The sequence below is a fragment of the Arachis hypogaea genome, chromosome 19 (assembly GCF_003086295.3).
Source record: "Arachis hypogaea cultivar Tifrunner chromosome 19, arahy.Tifrunner.gnm2.J5K5, whole genome shotgun sequence".
NCBI lineage: Eukaryota > Viridiplantae > Streptophyta > Magnoliopsida > Fabales > Fabaceae > Arachis > Arachis hypogaea.
This window is the reverse complement of record NC_092054.1, coordinates 36,092,393-36,102,536: the sequence shown is the minus strand read 5'-3', so window position 1 is coordinate 36,102,536 and position 10,144 is coordinate 36,092,393. Positions and strand designations below refer to the sequence as shown.

At 37.7% G+C, this 10,144-nt stretch overlaps 1 non-coding gene across 1 annotated transcript; it reads left to right on the top strand.

Moving 5' to 3' along the window:
• Positions 1-9,766: 9,766 nt before the first annotated feature.
• Positions 9,767-9,874, top strand: LOC112780883 (small nucleolar RNA R71). The gene has a single exon (XR_003191690.1). It is a non-coding gene; the product is annotated as a small nucleolar RNA R71 (small nucleolar RNA).
• The last annotated feature ends 270 nt before the right edge of the window (positions 9,875-10,144 follow it).

The following is a 10,144-nucleotide window of genomic DNA, read 5'->3' as shown; positions in this document are numbered from 1 at the left end:
GGTCCAGTCTTCTTAGTTGAACCGGTTTGCCTTTTGAGTCAATCTTCCATTGAGCTCCTTCTACACATATGTCCATGAGGACTTGGTCCAACCTTTGATCAAAGTTGACTCTCCTTGTGTAGGGGCATGCGTTCTCTTCCATGTTTGGCAAGTTGAACGCCAACCTCACATTTTCCGGACTAAAATCTAAGTATTTTCCCCGAACCATGGTGAGATAATTCTTTGGGTTCGGGTTCTTACTTTGATCATGGTTCCTAGTGATCCATGCATTAGCATAGAACTCTTGAACCATTAGGATGCCGACTTGTTGGATGGGGTTTGTTAGAACTTCCCAACCTCTTCTTTGAATTTCATGTCGGATCTTCGGATACTCATTTCTTTTGAGTTTGAAAGGGACCTCGGGGATCACCTTCTTCTTGGCCACAACATCATAGAAGTGGTCTTGATGGGCTTTGGAGATGAACCTTTCCATCTCCCATGACTCGGAGGTGGAAGCTTTTGTCTTCCCTTTCCCTTTTCTAGAGGATTCTCCAGTCTTAGGTGCCATCAATGGTAATGGAAAAACAAAAAGCTTATGCTTTTACCACACCAAACTTAGAATTTTGCTCGCCCTCGAGCAAGAGAAGAAAGAATAGATGAAGAAGAAGAAGAAATGGAGGAGAGGGAGAAGAGGTTGTGTTTCGGTCAAGAAGAGAAGAGAGGGTTGTGTTGTGTGAAAATGAGGAAGAATGGAGGGTTATATATAGGGATGGGAGGGGGGTGAAGGTTCGGCCATTTAGGGTGGGTTTGGGTGGGAAATTGATTTTGAATTTTGAAGGTAGGTGGAGTTTATGAGGTAGGTTTATGGGGAAGAGTGGATGGATGTGAGTGGTGAAGAGGTGATGGGGAAGAGAGATTGAGGTGATTGGTGAAGGGTTTTAGGGAAGAGTGTTTATGGGATTGTGTGAAAGAGGGGTGAGAAGAAGTGAGTGGAGGTAGGTGGGGATCCTGTGGGGTCCACAGATCCTGAGGTGATCCTGTGGGGTCCACAGATCCTGAGGTGTTCAAGAATTTACAACCTTGCACCAAATTAGCCATGTAAAATGCCCTTGCACACAACTCTGGGCGTTCAGTGCCAGGTTGGTGCTTGTTCTGGGCGTTGAACGCCCATTTGTAGCATATTTCTGGCGTTGAACGCCAGAACCATGCTTGTTCTGGGCGTTCAGCGCCAGCTCTCCTCCAGGGTGCATTTCTGGCATTCAAACACCCAGATGCTGCCCATTTCTGGCGTTCAGCGCCAGAACCATGCTCTGTTCTGGTGTTGAACGCCCAAAACATGCTTCTTACTGGCGTTTAAACGCCAGTAAGGTCTTCCCCCAGGGTGTGATTTTTTTTTCTGCTGTTTTTGATTCCGTTTTCAATTTTTATATTTATTTTGTGACTCCACATGATCATGAACCTATAAAGACATATAACTAAGAAAAATATAGTTAGATAAACATTGGGTTGCCTCCCAACAAGCGCTTCTTTAATGTCAATAGCTTGACAGTGGGCTCTCATGGAGCCTCACAGATGTGCAGAGCTTTGTTGAGACCTCCCAACACCAAACTTAGGGTTTGGATATGGGGGTTTGACACCAAACTTAGAGTTTGACTGTGGGGGCTTTGGTTGACTCTGCTATGAGAGAAGCTTTTTCTGCTTCCTCTCCATGGATGGAGAGAGAGATCCTTGAGTTGTGAACACAAGGTTGTCCTCATTTAATTGAAGGATCAATTCTCCTCTGTCCACATCAATCACAGCTCTTGCTGTGGCTAGGAAAGGTCTTCCTAGGATGATGGATTCATCCTCTTCCTTTCCAGTATCCAGGACTATGAAATCAGCAGGGATGTAAAGGCATTTAACCTTTACTAACATGTCCTCTACTTGTCCATAAGCCTGTTTTCTTGAATTATCTGCCATCTCTAATGAGATTTTAGTGGCTTGCACCCCATAGATTCCCATTTTCTCTATTACAGAGAGAGGCATGAGGTTTATCCCTGAACCAAGGTCACACAGAGCCTTAAAGATCATGGTGCCTATGGTACAAGGTATTATAAACTTTCCAGGATCCTGTTTCTTCTGAGGCAATGTCAGTTGATCCAGATCACTTAGTTCATTGGTGAACAAGGGAGGTTCATCTTCCCAAGTTTCAATCCAAATAATTTGGCATTCAGCTTCATGATTGCACCAAGGAACTTGGCAGCTTGCTCTTCAGTAACATCCTCATTCTCTTCAGAAGAGGAATACTCATCAGAGCTCATGAATGGCATAAGGAGGTTCAATGGAATCTCTATGGTCTCTAGATGAGTCTCTGATTCCTTAGGTTCCTCAGAGGGAAGCTCCTTATTGATCACTGGACGTCCCAGGAGGACTTCCTCCTTGGGATTCATGTCCTTCTCCTCTCTTGTGGGTTCGGCCATGGTAATTAATTCAATGGCCTTGCACCCTCCTTTTGGATTCTCTTCTGTATTGCTTGGGAGAGTACTAGGAGGGATTTCAGTGATCCTTTTACTCAGCTGGCCCACTTGTGCTTCCAAATTTCTAATGGAAGACCTTGTTTCATTCATGAAACTCACAGTGGCCTTAGATAGATCAAAGACTAAATTTGCTAAGCTAGATGGATTCTGCTCAGAATTCTCTATCTGTTGCTGAGTGGATGATGGAAAAGGCTTGCTATTGCTAAACCTGTATCTTCCACCATTATTAAAGCCTTGTTGAGGCTTTTCTTGATCCTTCCATGAGAGATTTGGATGATTTCTCCATGATGGATTATAGGTGTTTCCATAAGGTTCACCTAAGTAATTCACCTCTGCTATTGCAGGGTTCTCAGGATCATAAGCTTCTTCTTCAGAAGATGCCTCTTGAGTACTGTTGGATGCAGCTTGCATTCCATTCAGACTCTGAGAAATCATATTGACTTGCTGAGTCAATATTTTGTTCTAAGCCAATATGGCATTCAGAGTATCAACTTCAAGAACTCCCTTCTTCTGAGGCATCCCATTACTCACAGGATTCCTCTCAGAAGTGTACATGAACTGGTTATTAGCAACCATGTCAATGAGTTCTTGAGCTTCTGCAGGCGTTTTCTTTAGGTGAATGGATCCACCTGTAGAAGTATCCAATGACATCTTTGATAGCTCAGATAAACCATCATAGAATATATCCAGGATGGTCCATTCTGAAAGCATGTCAGAAGGACACTTTTTGGTCAGCTGCTTGTATCTTTCCCAAGATTCATAGAGGGATTCACCTTCTTTTGTCTAAAGGTTTGAACATCAGCTCTAAGCTTGCTCAACTTTTAAGGGGGAAAGAACTTGGCTAAGAAAGCCGTGACCAGCTTATCCCAAGAGTTCAGGCTGTCTTTGGGTTGAGAGTCCAACCATATTCTAGCTCTGTCTCTTACAGCAAAAGGGAAAAGCATGAGCCTGTAGACTTCAGGATTTACTCCATTAGTCTTAACAGTATCACAGATCTGCAAGAATTCAGTTAAGAACTAAAAAGGATCTTCAGATGGAAGTCCATGAAACTTGCAGTTCTGTTGTATCAGAGAAACTAGCTGAGGTTTCAGCTCAAAATTGTTTGCTCCAATGGTAGGAATGGAGATGCTTCTTCCATGTAAATTGGAATTAGGTCCAGTAAAGTCACCAAGCGTCCTCCTTGCATTATTGTTGTTAGGTTCGGCTGCCATCTCCTTTACTTGTTTGAAATTTTCAATAAGGTTGTCTCTGGATTATTGTAATTTAGCTTCTCTTAGTTTTCTCTTCAGAGTCCTTTCAGGTTCTGGATCAGCTTCAACAAGAATGCCTTTTTCTCTATCCCTGCTCATAAGAAAGAGAAGAGAAAAAGAAAAGAAGAGGAATCCTCTATGTCACAGTAAAGAGGTTCCTTATTGTTAGTAGAAAAAGAAGAAGAAAAAATTCGAACACAGATAGAGGAGGGGGTTCAAATTTGGTGAGTGATGTGAGGAAGAGGTGTTAGTAGATGAATAAATAAATAGAATAAGATGAGAGAGGGAGAGAATTTTCGAAAATTATTTTTGAAAAAGAGTTAGTGATTTTCGAAAATAGTTTTTGAAAAAGGTTAGAAATTTTCAAAAATAAAAATCAAAAATTAAAATAATTAGTTAATTAAAAAGAATTTTTGAAAACGAGAGAAGATATTTTCGAAAATTAGAGAGAAAGAGAGAGAGAGTTAGTTAGGTAGTTTTGAAAAAGGTAAGAAACAAACAAAAAGTTAGTTAGTTAGTTGAAACAAATTTGAAAATCAATTTTGAAAAGATAAGAAGGTAGGAAGTTAGAAAAGATATTTTGAAATCATATTTTGAAAAAGATAGGATAAGAAGATATTTTTGAAAAGATATGATTGAAATTAGTTTTTGAAAAAGATTTGATTTTTAAAATCACAATTAATGACTTGATTCACAAGAAATCACAAGATATGATTCTAGAACTCAAAGTTTGAACCTTTCTTAACAAGTAAGTAACAAACTTGAAATTTTTGAATCAAAACATTAATTGTTATTGTTATTTTCGAAAATTTGTGATAAAGATAAGAAAAAAATTTTTGAAAAACATTTTTATAATTTTTGAAGATAACTAAAAAAAATGAAAAAGATTTGATTTTTGAAAAAGATTTTGAAAAAGATAAGATTTTTAAATTAAAAATTTGATTTGACTCATAAAAACAACTAGATTTTAAAAATTTTTGAAAAAGTCAAATCTAATTTTCGAAATTTTAAGAGAGAAAAAGGGAAAGATATTTTTTTTTATTTTTGAATTTTTATGATGAGAGAGAAAAACAAGAAAAATGATGCAATGCATGAAAGTTATGGATCAAAACAATGAATGCATGCAAGAATGCTATGAATGTCAAGATGAACACCAAGAACACTATGAAGATCATGATGAACATCAAGAACACATTTTTGAAAAATTTTTTAATGCAAAGAAAACATGCAAGACACCAAACTTAGGATTCTTTAATGCTTAGACACTAAGAATTCAAGAATGCATATGAAAAACAAGAAAAGACACAAAACATGCAAATGTAAAGATCAAACAAGAAGACTTACCAAGAACAACTTGAAGATCATGAAGAACACTATGAATGCATGAATTTTTCGAAAAAATGCAAGATGCACATGCAATTGACACCAAACTTATAACATGACTCAAGACTCAAACAAGAACACAAAATATTTTTTATTTTTATGATTTTATAATTTTTTTTTGTATTTTCTTTTAATTTTTTTCGAAAATCATTTTGAAAAACAAAAATAAGGATTCAAAATTTTTAATATGAATTCCAGGAATCTTATGCTCTAAAGCTCCAATCAAAGGGTCAGGCATGGCTTAATAGCCAGCCAAGCTTTAGTAAAAATATGAGTGTAATTCATTTAATTTTAAGCCAAAGCCTCAGTCTAAAGGAGTTTAGACATGGCTTTACAGCCAGCCAGGCTTTAGCATGCTTCATGAAACACTAGAATTCATTCTTAAAAATTCTGAAGGAAAATATATTTTTGAAAACTTTTTTATTTTTAAAAATTTTTTTTTTCGAAAACAAAGGAGAAAATTTTGAAAGATTTTTGAAAAATTTTTGAAAATAAAACAAAAAGAAAATTACCTAATCTGAGCAACAAATGAACCATCAGTTGTCCAAACTCAAACAATCCCCGGCAACGGCGCCAAAAACTTGGTATGCGAAATTGTTACTCAGGGTGTGAATTGTTGTTCGAAATTGACTCCCTGGCAATGGCACCAAAAACGGATGCACAGAACCAAGGTCTAAACATATCTTCACAACTTCGCATAAATAAACAGCAAGTGCATTGGGTCGTCCAAGTAATACCTTACGTGAGTAAGGGTCGAATCCCACAGAGATTGTTGGTATGAAGCAAGCTATGGTCACCTTGTAAATCTCAGTCAGGCGGATATAAAATAGTAATGGGGTTTTCGAAATTTAATAATAAAAGAAGGATAGAAATACTTATGAAAATCATTGGTGAGAATTTCAGATAAGCGTATGGAGATGCATTCATTCCTCTGAACCTCCGCTTTCCTGCTGTCTTCATCCAATCACTCTTACTCCTTTCTATGGCTGGCGTTATGCAAGGGCATCACCGTTGTCAGTGGCTACATCCCCTCCTCTTGTGAAAATGGTCCAAGATGCCCTGTCACGGCACGACTAATCATCTGAGGTTCCCGATCATGCTGGAATAGGATTCACCTTCCTTTTGCGTCTGTCACTACGCCCAGCACTCGCGAGTTTGAAGCTCGTCACAGTCATCCAATCATTGAATCCTACTCGGAATACCACAGACAAGGTTTAGACTTTCCGGATTCCCTTGAATGCCGCCATCATTCTAGCTTACACCACGAAGATTCTGATTAAGAGATCTAAGAGATACTCATTCAATCTAAGGTAGAACGGAAGTGGTTGTCAGGCACGCGTTCATAGGTAATGATGATTATTGTCACGTTCATCATATTCAGGTTGAAGTGCGAATGAATATCTTAGAAGCGAAATAAGATGAATTGAATAGAAAATAGTAGTACTTTGCATTAATCTTTGAGGAACAGCAGAGCTCCACACCTTAATCTATGGAGTGTAGAAACTCTACCGTTGAAAATACATAAGTGATAGGTCCAGGCATGGCCGAATGGCCAGCCCTCAAACGTGATCACAGGATCAAAAATACAATCCAGGATGTCTAATACAATAGTAAAAGGTCCTATTTATAATAAACTAGCTACTAGGGTTTACAGAAGTAAGTAATTGATGCATAAATCCACTTCCGGGGCCTACTTGGTGTGTGCTTGGGCTGAGCTTGAATGTTACACGTGCAGAGGCTCTTTCTGGAGTTGAACGCCAGGTTGTAACGTATTTCTGGCGTTCAACTCTGGTTTGTGACTTGTTTCTGGCGTTTAACTCCAGACAGCAGCGTAGAACTGGCGTTCAACGCCCTTTTACGTCGTCTAAACTCGGCCAAAGTATGGACTATTATACATTGCGGGAAAGCCCTGGATGTCTACTTTCCAATGCAATTGGAAGCGCGCCATTTCGAGTTCTGTAGCTCCAGAAAATCCTCTTTGAGTGCAGGGAGGTCAGAATCCAACAGCATCAGCAGTCCTTCTTCAACCTCTGAATCTGATTTTTGCTCAAGTCCCTCAATTTCAGCCAGAAAATACCTGAAATCACAGAAAAACACACAAACTCATAGTAAAGTCCAGAAATATGAATTTAACATAAAAACTAATGAAAACATCCCTAAAAGTAACTAGATCCTACTAAAAATATACTAAAAACAATGCCAAAAAGCGTACAAATTATCCGCTCATCAAAGAGTAAGGTAAGCTTGAAGTGGTGGAATCTCATGCAATACAATCTATTCAGAATGCAACTACCTAAATGAATCATGCAATTCTAATTTTTATTCACTTGTATACAAAACTTACATGTAGTCAAATTAATTCACATTCTCAAGGAATCATATATGCATAGCCAAACCTTAGATAATGATAAAGCACTTTTTACAATTGAGATGGGAAAGAAGAATATTTTACAAACTTTCAAGACAATTAGCAATTTTAGCAGAGATATATGTTGATGAGCTATTGAACCCTCACTGAATTTTGTGTTTACTCTCTAGTCACTCAGTGTTTATTGGGTTAATCACTATATTCTTCTTTTTATCCTTACTTTCTATAACTTTGTTCTTCATCTAACCAATCAACAATTATAGAATATAGGCATACAAAAATCATGAGGTCTTTAATTAATGTTGTAATGGGGCCAAAGTAAAGGTAAGGGTATATGTATAAGGCTAAGTGAGCTAATTAAGTGAATCCTTGATTAGTCTAAGATCTCACCTAACATACATATTTTGTAAAGCAAAGCTTCTTTACCTATTTTCCCATATTTTTCCACTTTTTATGTTACATGCTCATATTTAATTTTTATTTATTTTTATCCCATGTGCATCGCTTTTTGCATTTGGGGAATTCTTTTGCATCCCCTTTATTCAAATACTGAAAAATAATTTTTTTTTAAATGCACATGGTAATTAAATTATTTTGATTTCACATGAGCATGTTTCCCAAAATTTTTATTCTTTTTAACTTTCTACCCTTTTGTTTCTATCATCCATGTTCCTATAAGGTTCCCACACTTACACAATACACAATTTCTATCTTAAGCTAACCAATGATTCAACTTGGGATTTTTATTTTGTTTTTCTGCTTAAGGCTAGTAATGTGGTTATAAAACAAGAGGGGTTTTAAAGGCTCAAGGGGGCTAACAAGGGTGATGTAAAAGGTAGGCTAATTTGGGAATAGTGAGCTAGAATCAAACAATGGCCTCAATCACTTTCTTGGTATGTATCTATATTCTACAATCGGACATATAGATTAAAACAAAGTAAAGAACATCAGAATAAATAAGAAGGGCGGAACACACAGGAATAAAATATGATGGTTTAAATGTAACCATGCAATTAAGCTCAAAACTCACAGGCTGTGTGTTCTCTAACTCAAAAATCATATATCAGTTGTATATGTCAAGCAAGTAAAAATTAAGAGTTCCCATTATTCTCAATGTAAAACTTAAGGTGGCTTTAAAGTTCTAGTGTTTCTCCTTGATGAAATGTTGTTAACTAACTAACATGTAATGCTATATATACAAGGTGTAGTTTGTTTTTATTCTGTTAAAGTCTCTAGTTTACTTCCTTTTTACATTTTTAATTTAAACTAAGTTATCTTATGCTAAAAAGGGTAAACTATACTAATTAAGCCACATTTTCTATAACTAATAAGTTAGAATTGCAACTAAACTAAATGGCTAAAATATGAACTAAAGTGCAACATGCAGAAATATAGTAAACTCCATGGTTTCTCATCAGTGAACTCCATGGAGGTCAGTGGACGTCCATTGAGGTCTTCCTCAGTGGAGATTATTGCCTCTTCCTCCTCTCCAGGTTCGGCCATGTGAGACGTGTTTATGGCCTTGCACTCTCTCTTTGGATTCTCTTCTATATTGCTTGGGAGAGTACTAGGAGGGAGTTCAGTAATTTTCTTACTCAGCTGACCCACTTGTGCCTCCAAATTTCTAATGGAGGACCTTGTTTTAGTCATGAAACTTTGAGTGGTTTTGATTAGATCAGAGACAATGGTTGCTAAGTCAGAGTGGCTTTGCTTAGAATTCTCTGTCTGTTGCTGAGAAGATGATGGAAAAGGCTTGCTATTGCTAAACCTGTTTCTTCCACCATTATTGTTGTTGAAACCTTGTTGAGGTCTCTGTTGATCCTTCCATGAGAGATTTGGATGATTTTTCCATGAAGGATTATAGGTGTTTCCATAGGGTTCTCCCATGTAATTCACCTCTTCCATTGCTGGGATCTCAAGATCATAAGCTTCTTCTTCAGAGGAAGCTTCCTTAGTACTGCCTGTTGCTGCTTGCATTTCAGACAGACTCTGAGAAATCATATTGACTTGTTGGGTCAATATTTTATTCTGAGCCAATATGGCATTCAGATATCAATCTCAAGAACTTCCTTCTTCTGAGTTGTCCCATTATTCACAGGATTCCTTTCAGAAGTGTACATGAATTGGTTATTTGCAACCATTTCAATGAGTTCCTGAGCTTCTGCAGGCGTCTTCTTCAGATGAAGAGATCCTCCAGCAGAGCTATCCAATGACATCTTGGATAGTTCAGACAGACCATCATAGAAAATACCTATGATGCTCCATTCAGAAAGCATGTCAGAAGGACACCTTCTGATCAATTGCTTGTATCTTTCCCATGCTTCATAGAGGGATTCTCCTTCCTTCTGTCTGAAGGTTTGGACTTCCACTCTAAGCTTGCTCAATTTTTGAGGTGGAAAGAACTTTGCCAAGAAGGCATTGAATAGCTTTTCCCAAGAGTTCAGGCTTTCTTTGGGTTGTGAATCCAACCATGTCCTAGCTCTGTCTCTTACAGCAAAAGGGAAGAGCATAAGTCTGTAGACTTCAGGGTCAACCCCATTGGTCTTGACAGTGTCACAGATTTGCAAGAATTCAGCTAAGAACTAATGAGGATCTTCCAATGGAAGTCCATGAAACTTGCAATTCTGTTGCATCAGAGAAACTAATTG